This window comes from Rhinatrema bivittatum, chromosome 4 (assembly GCF_901001135.1).
Source record: "Rhinatrema bivittatum chromosome 4, aRhiBiv1.1, whole genome shotgun sequence".
Lineage (NCBI taxonomy): Eukaryota > Metazoa > Chordata > Amphibia > Gymnophiona > Rhinatrematidae > Rhinatrema > Rhinatrema bivittatum.
Window position 1 is genome coordinate 479,181,156 of NC_042618.1, and position 13,536 is coordinate 479,194,691.

Here is a 13,536-nt window from a genome sequence, read left to right on the forward strand (position 1 = left end):
GAGGGGATAGTAAGTAGTCCGGTGTTTTTGGATCACAGGTTTCTTTGTGAGTTGTATGGGTGAAGGGTGTCCTTTAGCCAGTCTGTCTTTTCATTGTTGATGGATTTGTGCATGAGAATAAGGGCTTTGTATTGAATTCTCTGGGTTATGGGGAGCCAGTGGAGGTCTTTTAGTATGGGGGTGATATGTGTGTGGAGCATTTGCTGTTTGTGAGGGATCTGGCTGCTGCATTTTGCAGTAGTTGGAGAGGCTTGAGGGTGGAGGTTGGGAGCCCTATGAGAATGGAGTGGCAATAGTTGAGCTTGGAGAGAATGAGGACCTGGAGTACTGACCGGTAATCTTGTTTGAGTAGCAGGGGTTTGAGTTTTTTGAGGACCTGTAGTTTGAAGTAGCCCTCTTTTATTATTGTATTGATGTGGGTTTTCAGGTTGAGCTTGGAGTCTAAGGTGACGCCTAGGTCTCTTACAGTTGTGACGAGTTGGTTCTTATTTTGCGTGAATGAAAGGTCTTGAATATTCCATGCTGGGGGTTTGTTAGAAATGCATAGGATTTCTGTTTTTGTGTGGTTAAGGGTAAGCGATATTTGGGTTAGGAGTTTTTGTATTTGAGAAGAGATGGAATTCCATTGCAGTAGGGTGTTCTGTATGTTTTCTTTCGTGGGGAGCAGGATCTGGGCGTCGTCGGCGTAGACGAAGTATTGGAGGCCCAGGTCAGTGAGGAGTTTGCATAGTGGGAGCATGTAGATGTTAAAAAGGGTCGAGGAGAGTGATGATCCTTGTGGGACGCCGTGTGAGAGGGGGAATTGCTTTGATTCATTGTTGTTGAGTGTTACTTTGTATGTCACAGCATCTTATTATTATAATTCACAACAGCATCATATTTGATCATTTTTGCTACTCATCTATATTTTTATACTATACATATTTATTAATTGATACAGTTGGCTAAAATGTTAATATTCTTCCTTCAATTTCCTCCCCCTTTCAGATCCTAGTTATTTTTCCCTGTTTTTTGTAACTTTCTCACATCCTAAATATTGTTATTATACCTGTTAAGTTTCATTCTATATGTGACGTTGAATTGGGAAATGTTTTACTATGTTACTCTCTGCCTTTACTCACATTGTTAATTGTAAACCGGGTTGATGTGATTCCATCATGAAACTCGGTATAATAAAAATAATAAATAAATAAATAAATAAATGTTCTGTTCAATAAGTAGGAGCTGAACCATTTTATTGTGGTGCCGCCTAGGCCAATCTCGCTTATTCTGGTTAGTAGGGTGTTGTGGTTGATGGTGTCGAATGCAGCGGATATATCTAGTAGTATCAGAAGGAAGGATTGGCCTGCGTCTAGACCTCTGAGCGCTGTGTCGGCAAGGGTTAGCAGGAGTGTCTCCGTGCTGAGTGTTTTCCTGAATCTGTGTTGCGATGGGTATAGTATTTTCTGGGTTTCCAGGTGTTCAGAGAGTTAAAGGTTTACAGTTTTTCAAGAATTTAAAAGAAGCGTGTGTGGCCTACATGTGCACGCGCTACCCTGCGCGCGCACATGTACGCCTGATTTTATAACATGTGCGCGCAGGTGCGTACATGTTATAAAATCGGGGGTTGGCATGCGCAAGGGGGTGCACAATTATGCACCTTGCTGGTGCCGAGCCGCGCTGCCTTCCCCCATTCCCTTCCCCCTAACCTGACCTTCCCACCCCTTCCCCTAACCTTTCCGCCCCCTAGCCCTACTCTAACCCCCGCCAAAATGTTTAATTAACCTTTTGCGCCTGCTTCTGGGCAGGCGCAAGTTGCACAAGCTGGCAGTCCCCAAGCACAGCGGCAAATGGTTGCTGTGCCTGGAGCCTCTGACCCCGCCCCGCCTGTCCCACCCACACCCCGCCCCTTTAGTAAAGCCCCAGGACTTACACGCGTCGCTGGGCCTTTGAAAATAGGCCCGGCGCGCGTAACCTTTTTAAAATCCGGCCTAATATGTATTAAGATAAAGTAAATAATAAAATGATAAAAAATAAAATAAATATTAAATGACTTTAACATAAAGATGAGTAAATATAAAATTAAAAAAGCATTTATTTTTTTTTTTTATTTTATTTTATTTTATATACCGGCAACCGTTTGCACATCGTGCCGGTTTACAGATAACTTACAAACAAGGATATATAGGCAAAGCCTTTACAAAGAACAGTTTGTAACAATAAACTCAGTAACATAGCAATAAACAAGATAAATAGGTGGGGAGGAGAGGTATATAGGTAGACAAGACAAAGAGAGAGGGAGGGGGGAGGGGGAGGGGGATAAGAAATTGTTAGGACATGCATAAATTGGGGTAGGCTTGAAGGAATAGATGGTGTTTGAGGGTTTTCTTGAATATTTTTTTGTCAGAGATTAGTCGAGTATCAGGTGGGATTGAATTCCAAAGTATGGATCCTGCTACGGAAAATGCACGCTCCCTGGTGGAGACTAATCTTGTAGGTTTTGGAGAAGGGACTTGGAGAAGGAGTTTATCTTTGGAGTGGAGTTTCTTGCACAGGGTGTAGACATGTAAGGAAGCGGAGAGCCAAGATGTGTTATTGCTGTAAGTAAGGCTGTGGAGAATGGTTGACGTTTTATATTGTACTCGCCACTTGACTGGGAGCCAATGTAGTTTATGGAGGGCAGGGGTGATGTGGTCCTAAGTGCTGGTATAGAGAAGGAGCCGAGCTGCTGAGTTTTGTAACAGTTGTAAAGGACGAGTAGTAGTTTGAGGTAGACCTAAAAGCAGAGGGTTGCAATAATCTACACCAGAAAGGAGTAGAGATTGAACTGCTGTGCAGGAGTGAACCGGGTCAAGCCGGGGTTTGATGTGTCTTAGTAATCTGATTTTGAAGAAAGAGTTTTTTAGAAGTATTTTGATGTGGGAGTTTAATTCTAGTTTTGGATCTAAATGACTCCTAGATTGTGTACCTGTTTTACTATGTTGATAGTGCACTTGTCATGTTGGATAGACATTGGAATGTTCTCGAAACGGGAATTTCCTAATACGAGTATTTCTGTTTTTGAAAGATTTAGAATTTGTCATTCTCTCACAAATCCCTCTCTCTAACATACACAGACATCCCCTTCCTCACAGATACATTATGTGTGTGTGTCTATGCCTTTGAGAGCCTATATGTGACACATGGGCTCTCACAGGCACACAAACATACACACGCACAAACACAGGCTCTGACACACACATGCGCTCAGTCACTCATACACATACACACATGGCCTCCTGTTGTCTTATGAGCTCCACCATGGCCCTGGGCCTCCTGATATCTTTGGGCTGGCCCCGCGGACCTTTCTGTTTTGGGGGGGGGGGGGGAGGAGTGAGTGGAAGCTGTGTGCACGCACAAGTGTGCACGCACACGCAACCGGAAGATAGGCCTCTCCAATGGCTGCTGATGGCTTGCAGTCTCTGCTTTTTTTGGCTGCCCCGCAGTCTCTTCTGCTGCTGCCGGCTTGCCGCCTCCCGTGGGTACGCTGCCCCATGCAAATGAAGGGTATGCACACCCGGTTGCCCCGGACCTGTTTGCAGGAGCCCAGAGCATGAATCTAGTAGCAGATAATGTGAAAGGGACGGTTTAGGGCATTCCGGGGTGGGCTTCAGATGGTAAGTGATATAGGAGCATTTATTATGCTTTTACACCTACTAATTATGTCACAGAAGGGAAACCGCACTTGTATTTAGTCTGCAGTTTGAGGGATTGAGTTCTGCGTGAAATACTGAAAGGTCAAGATGAACGAGTGGAGATCTGCGAGGAAGAGTCGGTGAACTGGTGATTGCAAGCCCATGCACAAGCAGAGTAAAATGCATGACTCTGCTTATTAACTGGCATCACCTTGCTGTCTTCCCCTGAGAGAGATTCCTGCGATTGGACCTCTTCCCTTCTAACTGTATTTGTATATAGCTATACAACAGCTATGTCTGCTGTTATACAGCTATATTTGCTACTGTATATTAAGGTCTCTTATCCTTCTTGCCTGCTGCTCTCTTTCCCGTGCATCTCCCTCTCGCACTTCCCAGTTTTTATGACCCTGTTTTTTGTAACTGCTCTCTTCCTACTTCTTTCTCCCTAGTTAATTGTAAACTGGCATGATATCTCTGATGATGGTCCGTCAAGAAAAAAGTACAAAAAATAAATAAAATAAATAAATAGCATACTGCTGGTTCTTGCAAAAAATGGCAAACATCCCTGTGTTTTTAAAGAGATTTGGTGCAAGTCAAAACTGCAAAAACCCTCTCTCTTCCCTCCAGTCCTATCAGAGGACCTGGCAGGGCAGTGTCTCGCCCTTTCTGTGCTAAGCTGAGAGCCTGAAAACACTCCTTCTCCCTCAAAAACAATTCCAGACGACCTCTGGGGGAGGTGCTGTACTGAATGGCAGATCCCTTTGTGGCTCTCTATGCACGGGCTGGAATGAAACAATTACAGGAAAAATAAGTTCTTGTTGAGCGAGCCTCCTCCTAGCCTGCAGAAGGCTGGACAAACTGGAGGAAGGACTTTTTTTTAGTGATTTATAGTCTATTTCCCATAAAATGAATGTAGAGACTATGAGGTCTCCACTAGAAGGCCCTAGTTCCCAGCCCGTGCATAGAGAGCCACAAAGGGATCTGCCATTCAGTACAGCACCTCCCCCAGAGGTCGTCTGGAATTGTTTTTGAGGGAGAAGGAGTGTTTTCAGGCTCTCAGCTTAGCACAGAGAGGGAGAGCCACTGCCCTGCCAGGTCCTCTGATAGGACTGGAGGGAAGAGAGAGGGTTTTTGCAGTTTTGACTTGCACCATTTCGGGCAGACCATCTCCTGCTCAGGGTGATCAGGCGGGACTCTGCACCGTTTTGCCCAGACCAAGAGGTGGTTACAGTACCCAGCTAGGAAAAAGGTTTTCCCGGTTTGAGTTTTGCCCAGAGCTGGAAGCCGTGAGGACTGCTTTCCTCCAGAGAGGCCTGAAGCTATCTTTTCAGGAGGAGTCGAAAGGAGAAAGTCATCTGGAGACCCCCTCAACAGCGTTTCCACCCCTGGGACGCAGGGCACTGCCAGGCTGGAGTGCCGGATTCTTTGTGAACCTCGGGTATTGTGGGAAGGGCTCCAGTCATGGTTAGGACAACCAGGGCCGGTGCAAGGGGATTAGGCACCCTAGGTACCTTCTGCCTTGCGCCCACACCTCCCCTGGTCATGCCGCACCCTTCCCCGGTCATGCCCCCCCCCCCCTGTCGTGCCACCACCCCCGATTTCAGCCCTGATCGCGTTGGGCCACAAGCAGCTGAAACTCCACTCCTCCTCCTTGCCGTGGCCAGAGGCCCCACAAAGCTTGAGCCCCCTAATGGTCAGCGCCCTGGGCCCAGGCCTACTGGTTCTGCTGGCCCTGAGGACATCCCCAGCCACATCGGGACAATAATCTCTCCTTACCATGGAGGATAAGGCAGTTTCAAGTCCCCGCCTGGAGGGACACATCCACAGAAGTGGAGATCTTTCAAACCCTGGATCTTGCACAGCTCAGGACGCTTTAGTTCTTGCACCTGTTGATCCTTTTGAGAGAAATCACAGTAAGCTTTAAGCTGAAACAGCCTGGTTTGTAAGTGTCCTCGTCCTGAAGAGCTATGGCAACTCACACAGGGGATATCATCGCCGCCTGGGCCCTGAAGCTTTGCCTTCACCCCCATGGAAAGGAATCCTTGAGGGCAGAAAAGACGGGGAAGTCGCAGTGAAGATTGCCGTAAATAAATTCTTTTGCGTACCCTTAGGAATACCAGATATCCCCTGAAAAAAGGGTTACCTTAAAAAAAACAAAAAAACAAAACCTCTTTTTCAGTTCCGAGTTCAACACATCTGGACAGAATTAACTTGTACCCAACATTTTGATAAGGAAAGCCCGACTGCACCTGGAATGAAACAATTACAGGGAATAACAAGGTTTTCTTGTGCAGCATTCAGCAGTTTGGAGCAAAGTGGAGGAAGGACTTAGGGAGGGACCAAGACAAATTGCAAGCTTCCCTGGATACCTTACTCTGGACCACTTTCATCCTGTTCTTCTTATCCTTTTTGAGATGTAAGGTCTTGAGATCTGAGCACAGTACTCCAGGTGAGGCCTCACCAAGGCCCTGTACAAGGGCAGCACCAGCTCCTTCTTCCTGCTGCTTATTCATATTTCTATGCAGCCCAGCGTCCCTCTGGATTTTGCTACTGCTTTGTCACCTTTGTCATCCCAAAGTCCCTCTCCCCAGTCCATCACCCCCCATCTCAAACAGGTCTTGTGGATTACTGCTCCCTAAATGTGCGACTCTGCACTCTGCCAAAACTTCAACCACTTTTCAAGATCTCTTAAATCCACTTTCATTCTCTCTACTCCTTCAGGAATGTTCACTCTGTTGCAGATCTTAGTGTCATCTACAAAAAGACAAACTTTTCCTTCTATCCCCTCTGCAATGTCACCCATGAATATATTGAACAGAATCGGTCCCAAAACTGATCCTTGAAGAACGTCACTTAACACTGTTCTCTCTTCAGAGTATGTTCCATTTCCCATTACACCCTGTCTCCTGTCAGTCAACCAATTTGTAATACATGTCACAATTTGTCACCCACTCCCAGGTTTCTCATTTTATTCACAAGCCTCCTATGTGGGACTATATCAAAAGCTTTGCTGAAATCCAAGCACATCAAGTACTCTTCTTTGGTTTAATTCTTTAGTCACCCAATCAAAAAAATAATTTGGATTCATTTGACAGGACCTTCCCCTAATGAATCCATGCTGCCTCGGGTCCAGCAATCCTCCTGACTGTAGATAGTCGCTATCCTTTCCTTCAGCAGAATCTCCATTACTTTTCCCACCACTGAGATGAGGGTAACCGGCCTGTAGTTACCAACCTCTTCTCTGTTCCCACTCTTGTGAAGCGGGACCACCACCGCTCTTCTCCAATCACTCGGCACCACTCCCGTTTCTAGGGATCTATTGAACAGGTCCTTCAGCAGACCCACCAGCACATCTCTGAGCTCCCTCAGTATCCGGGGATGAACCTCATCAGGCCCCATGGCCTTGCCCATTTTCAGTTTTCCTAGCTCTTCCCATACATTCTCTTCTGTAAATGGGGTTGCATCTACTCCACCCTCATCCTTGGTCTTTTCAATGAGCATCGGTCCTACTCCAGAGTCTTTTATGGTGAACATTGAACTGAAGTATTTATTTGATATTTCTGCTTTTTCCTGGCCTTTTTCCACACAATACTGCTTTTCTCCCTTTAGTTTTATGATGCCATTTCGGGCCTTCATCCTTTCTCTGATGTATCTGAAAAATGATTTGTCACCTCGCTTGATCTCTTTGGCGATCCTTTCTTCCTCTTGACCTTGTGCTTTCCTGATTTCTTTCCTAATCTTCTTCAGCTTCACCATTGTCCCTGTGTTCCTCTTTTTGGGAACCTTTGCACTTCTTGTTCATTTTGGGGCAGATTTTAAAAGGCCTATGTGCGTAAATCCAGGTGGATTTACGCGCGGCGGGCCTATTTTCAAAAGACCCAGTGACCCGCATAAAACCCCGGGATGCGTGTAAGTCCCGGGGCTTGCAAAAAGGGGCGGGCCGTGGGCGAGGCGTGGGCAGTCTGGGGGCGGGGCAGGGGCATGACCAGAGGCCTCCGAACGGCTGCTGTGCCAGGGGATCGGGTGCCGGTAGGTTGGCCGGTGTGTGCAAGTTACGCCTGCCTCTGGCAGGCGCAACTTGTGAAATAAAGGTATGGGTTGGGTTTTTTTTTCGGGGCGGGGCGGGACAGGTAGGGGAAGGGAGGGGAAGGTGGGGGGGGGGGGAGTGCAAAGTCATGCACATAGGAAAAATAACCTTAATTTTAGAAACACAATAATGGGCTCTGCATTCGGTGTAACCATCCCAGAAAAGTCTTTACGGACAATACGTTAAGTTCTGCAGCAACCAAAAAAAATGAATAGAATGCTAGGAATTATTTGGAAAGGAATGGAGAACATCATAATGCCTCTTTGTAGATCAGTGGAGTTAGAAAAGGTACAGAGAAGGGCAACAAAAATGGTGAAAGGGTTGGAACAGCTGCCCTATGAGGAAAGGCTGAAGAGGTTAGGGCTCTTCAGCTTGGAGAAGAGACGGCTGAGGGGGGACAGGACTGAGTGGAGTAGAGCAGGTAAAAAGGGAACCATTATTTACCTTTTCAAATAACACAAGGACTAAGGGATGCTTCTTTAAGCTAACAGCAGATTTAAATCAAACTGGAGAAAGTATTTTTTCACTCAGTTCATAATCAAGCTGTCACATTTCTTGCTGGAGGATGTAGTCAAGGCAACTAGCATGGCTTGGTTTAAAAAGAGTTTGGATAGTTCATGGAAGAAAAATCCATAAATAGTTATTAACCAGGTGATTCAGGGAGATCCATCACATAATACAAGAAGTTGAATCTACTTTTAAGGATTGATGACTTTCGGAGAAAGGATCCCTGGCTTGTTGGATCTTTGGTCTGACCCAGCATAGCACTTCTTATGCGCTTACATCCTAGGTTGAATGTCCAATGGCTGAACAGATTTCAATAAATCACTGAACATTTAGAAGGATCAGTCTTGGTAGGACCAGAGATCAGTGTCTGGGTTGTGAATGTCTGTGATCGATGTGTCCACATTGATCTATCATTTGGAAGGATCATCCCTTTTCCACTGTGGTGTTGATGGTGCTGGCACAAGGGATGGTAGGTCCAAGAACTCATGTTTGGATTTTGGATGTTATGATATCATGGGTGCCGTCATTCTCAGATTTTTAAATGGCTTTTGTGCTCTATTCAGGACAGAAAGGGCAGATGATGGCATATTTCACATTGCTGATCTACATGTTAGGGCACTTTGCTGTGAACATTTTTAGATAGCTCCTGATTCCCTGATGGAATTTAAGAGCACAGGACATGCATTTTTCCCAGATTGTTAGCTCCTAAATGCATATTGGGGTAGATTTTAAAAGAAGCGCCTGCCTCCAGGCGGCACAACCTGTGCACGCTGGCAGCCTGCCGGCACGCGATCGCCCGGCACAGCGGCAAATGTGCCACTGTGCTAACACTTCATCCTTTTAGAATACTTAGGCTTATTAGAGATAGGAATAGGAACCAAGCCGGCTGATAGGGAACGCAAGCCCCATTTTCTCTTCCTGCTGCAGTGTATCTCATGACCCCTTGCATGACAGCTTCCATTCCACTGTTTACTATTTTAATATATTTCAACTCAACATCATTTGTGAGATCAGAGCAAATTCCACAGGAAATGCAATCAGGGAAAAAATCCACTTGATTATCCTAAAAGTTAAAAAAAAACCAAAAAAAAACCGAGCTGAACATGATAGATTAATCTCAGGAAACCTATATTTAAACCTACATTTTGTAAAAGCACACTGACAAAAATCAATAGAAGGCTCGATTGGTCCGAATGTGTGCATTAGTAAGAAGGAGAAAGGTTAGCGGAGAAGTTAATGGATCCATCAGAAATGAAAGCGAGTGAAAGTGCGGAGGAAAAGGTTTACCACAAGAGGTTAATTAACCTTTTCAGACTCCACCGCGCTGGCAGCATAAGGACGTCAGAATCTCTCTAATCTGTCCCTTTACACATTTCCTCCTGCCACTGCCTTCCCCCAGTGAGTCACTTAGGTTTGGAAGAAACTAATCTGGAAGGGTTTTCCAGGCTGCTCCGCTGCAACCACTGCACTCATCCTCATGAACAGGGGACACTGAAAATCCTGGGAAGCTGACGTCCCTCCCCCTCCTCCCCCACCAAAGAGCTTACAATCCAAGCCCGAGCAAGGGCAGATAAGAAGGTCATGCACACAGCGGTTGGCAGATTGAGGCAAGGCCTCGGGGACTCTGGGTTTCTAGTTGGGTGCTCTACTCTACTGCACTCCGCCTGCAGTCATAAAATTAAAACATGGCTACTGCTATCTGATAATTATGACAGACAAGAAAATACTGCAATCCATATGAGGAGTGGGGGGGATGGGGATGGATTTTCAAAGGGGTTTCCAAGTGGGGAAATGGGTGGCAGTAGGGCAGGGTTAGGGTGGACCTGGTAACAGGCAATTCGTTGTGAAATACCCGTGTGTTCTCGGCCTTGCTCACACCGCACCTGCAAAGCGTGCTTGCTTGCTAAAGGGTCATTCTGCCATCAGCTGTCACAGGAGAAGTGTCCATGGGCCTGCAAGCACCACATACTTTAAAAATGAACGTCAAAATGGAACATTTCTAAGGAAACAGGAAGATGACACCAGCCACTTCAAATTGGGGACAGGTGTAGCTTAGCCCCCTGGAGCATCTGTCTGGCACACATCAGACTTTTCCAAACCTGTTTCTATCTGATTTTATAAGTTATTGCTGTGCGGCATTTTTCAAGTTATATAAGATAACTCCATTTTGATTTGATACTTTTAAATTGCATCAAAAATAATTAACAATAAGCCTGAGTAACAAATGTGCAAACATACACCGACGATACTTAGAAGTAAAATATATCTATGAAAAACATTTAAGGGGCTATTTTCTGTTCCACCTGACCTCAATATTATTGTCACAGGAGTGAGTAGTGTTTTTTGACATAGATTTATATGGCCACACAACAAAATGGCACAGACCCACCCAGAAATCAGTCACTATGAGACGGGTCTCAGATCTAACCAGAGCCATTTTAAAGGGATGACCAAGGAGCAGGAAGCAAGTGGGCCACCTTCCTGTCCCCTTTGCCTACCAAGGACCCATGTGGATGGGGTAACTAGGGCCCAGGGTGGTTCCAGCTCTGGCACCTTTCCAGGAGGAGAGTTGGAGGGGCTTCAGCTCCTTTTTTTGGTGGAGGTGGTGGTGGTGGGGGGGTTGAGGGCCTAGGAAGGTTTCAGACCCCAGGCCACGTATTGTTGGGGTGGGGGGGGGAGTGAAGTCCAGCAGCCAATTTTGTGTGTGGGGATGGGGGGAGAAGCCCCAGGGATGCCTCTGGTAAACCTTGTAGAAGCCTTGGGCCCAATGAAGATATTTTTTTGTCCCCAATAATTTTTTTTCAAAACAAAACAAAAAGAAAATCAACAAACTTTTGTTGGTTTTTCTTTCATATCTTTTTGAAAACAAAATGAAATGAAATAGGAAATGTTGATATATCCTATTTAATTTCAAAGAAATGTACATCTCTAGTGGAGAACACCTGGCCTAGCCTACTGTCAGAGGTGGTAGTAACCAGAACAGTGACAGAATTTAAGCGTACGTTGAATAGATCGAGAGGCCAGTGATAAGGGATGACTAGAGATTACAGAGGATCTGCAATGAAACAGCAGACAGGTGGAACTGGGCAGGCTGGATTGGGCAAGAGGCCTTCATATGTACTATGTTGTTACTGTGCTAAAATGCTATATTTGTATAACCCTGTCTTGATCCTCTTGACTAGTAAACTCAACTGTTGATCAATTTCTAAACTCCCTTTGTTGGCAAAGGTGGTAAAAAAAAAAGAGATCCTGAAATAATAGCTCGCCTTTGCTGAAGAGCAGCTCTTATTGATGATTGTCAGTTTGGTGTTAGGACTGCCCACAATAGAGAAACTCTTCTTCTCTCTGTTTTTTATGTATTTTATTCAAACTTTGACCGGGACAGTGGGTTTTTTTTCTTAGTAATGTTAGATTTATCATCCACTTGTGATACTATTGATCATGGAATGATAATACAGAATTCGAAACAATTCAGGCTTTCCTTAGTTTTCTGTTCTTGGTTTGAATCTTAATATAACATTTTCAAAGGATTATCCTTCCAAATTTGAAAGGATATGCGTGCACATTTTAATTGCATTAATGTAATGCTTTTACCCTTGTATGAGTCAGCTTTTACATGTATAAATCAAGGTAGTTTATAACAGGAGCATGGTAATGAAATAACCAGTTTTACCAATAAGTATACCAGTTCGCCCAGTCCATTTGCAGGTCATGAAGACCCTCCTGGCTCTTCAGCCTGAAGCCCCTCCCCATTGCACCCACACTCTCTCCAGTCATTTTTTTATTTTAATAATGTTTATAAACACTTACACCTGAGATTGAGTAAAAGTAAATATATGCAAATAAAAGACGTACGAGCGCCACATTGGTTTTAAAATAGCAACTTATTTGCGTAAATTTTGACTCCACCCAGGGTTGTGCCAGGAGAGTTCCAGGGTGGGAGCCAACATTTATGTGCATAAGTTGCTATTTTACAACCTGCCAAAGTACGTCTTTTATTTCTGTAGGGAGATATCCCATGTTTTACCACTGGAAGCACCTAAAATGAATCATAATAGCCAAAGAGGCAGACAAGCAAGCTGACAGGCCCCAAAAACACTGTCGCAACTCTAATAAAGAAACTTTTCTCAGATGAGAACTTTACACTAAAGGATATTTATCAAGATCTGCCTGTTTGTAAAGACCTGTGTAAATAAAACCAAGACAGAGGGACAATGCAGCCACTTAAGCTCATAAGCCAAAGTCAGGGTCTGGCCAAGGCAGGTGCAGAGATCAGAGGGACCCCCACCATTGGAATAAGGGGGGCAGTCTGAGACGGAGAAAACGCTGACATACAGCTTGATAGAGGAAAGAGACCCTGAGTTCAAGTGATCCACTGGCTTCAGCCCAAGATGTGGCAGGACCCTCCCCAAAGACATGGGGAAGGGGAAAAGACCTACAATGTGGCAAAGACCCCCCACCCATCACACGATTATGCATGAACTTATGCATATTTATCAGCTGGAAAGTATAAGATAGCGGGGCAAATAAGGAGAAGGATCAAACCAGAAAACAGTGAACCTGAAGCAACCCAGCACCCCCTGATATCAAGGAGGGAGAAGACTAGGTGTGGCCAGGAGACCAGAGAGAGGAGACGTCCTGGAGTCAGATGGATGTGCAGTCTGAGGCGGCGAGGAGCCGAGAGCAGCCCAACAGCTCTGCCAGTATGGGATTCAGAAGCAAGCCTCACAGACAGCCGGTAGCTCTGCCAGTACCAGACCCAGAAGCAAGTCTCCTCGCCCACTCACATTCTCCAGCTGTTCCCCAGCTGGAGCCTGCTTCAGAGGTAAACCCAGGGATTACCTGAAGTTGGGACCAGGAGTAAGTAAGTTAGCCATAAGTATTAATATATTAAGCAGGCTAAGGTTTATGGCATGTTTGAAACCAGCCATGGCAAGCTGTCCAGAATACTGCCGGGATATCAATTCATGTGCATATGTCTGCACATGTATTGTACAATTTGCATTGGTTGCTTATTGGCTTGAGAATAAATTTGAAGTGCTCTTCTTATTAATGTTGAAGGTGATTCATGGCCTTGCTCCTAAATTGTGAACTCTGCTCTTAAGCTTTATCAGCTTGTGAGATCTTCGAGGTCAGCGACCAGTAATTTATTAGATGTCCCGTCTGTTAAGCAGATGAGGCTCCCTGAGTCTAGAAAGCGACTTTTTTGTTTAGAAGGACACAACTTATGGACTATGTTACCTGATGAAGCTTTTGTTTGAAACATTTCTTTTAAGGTTCAGGAAGCTG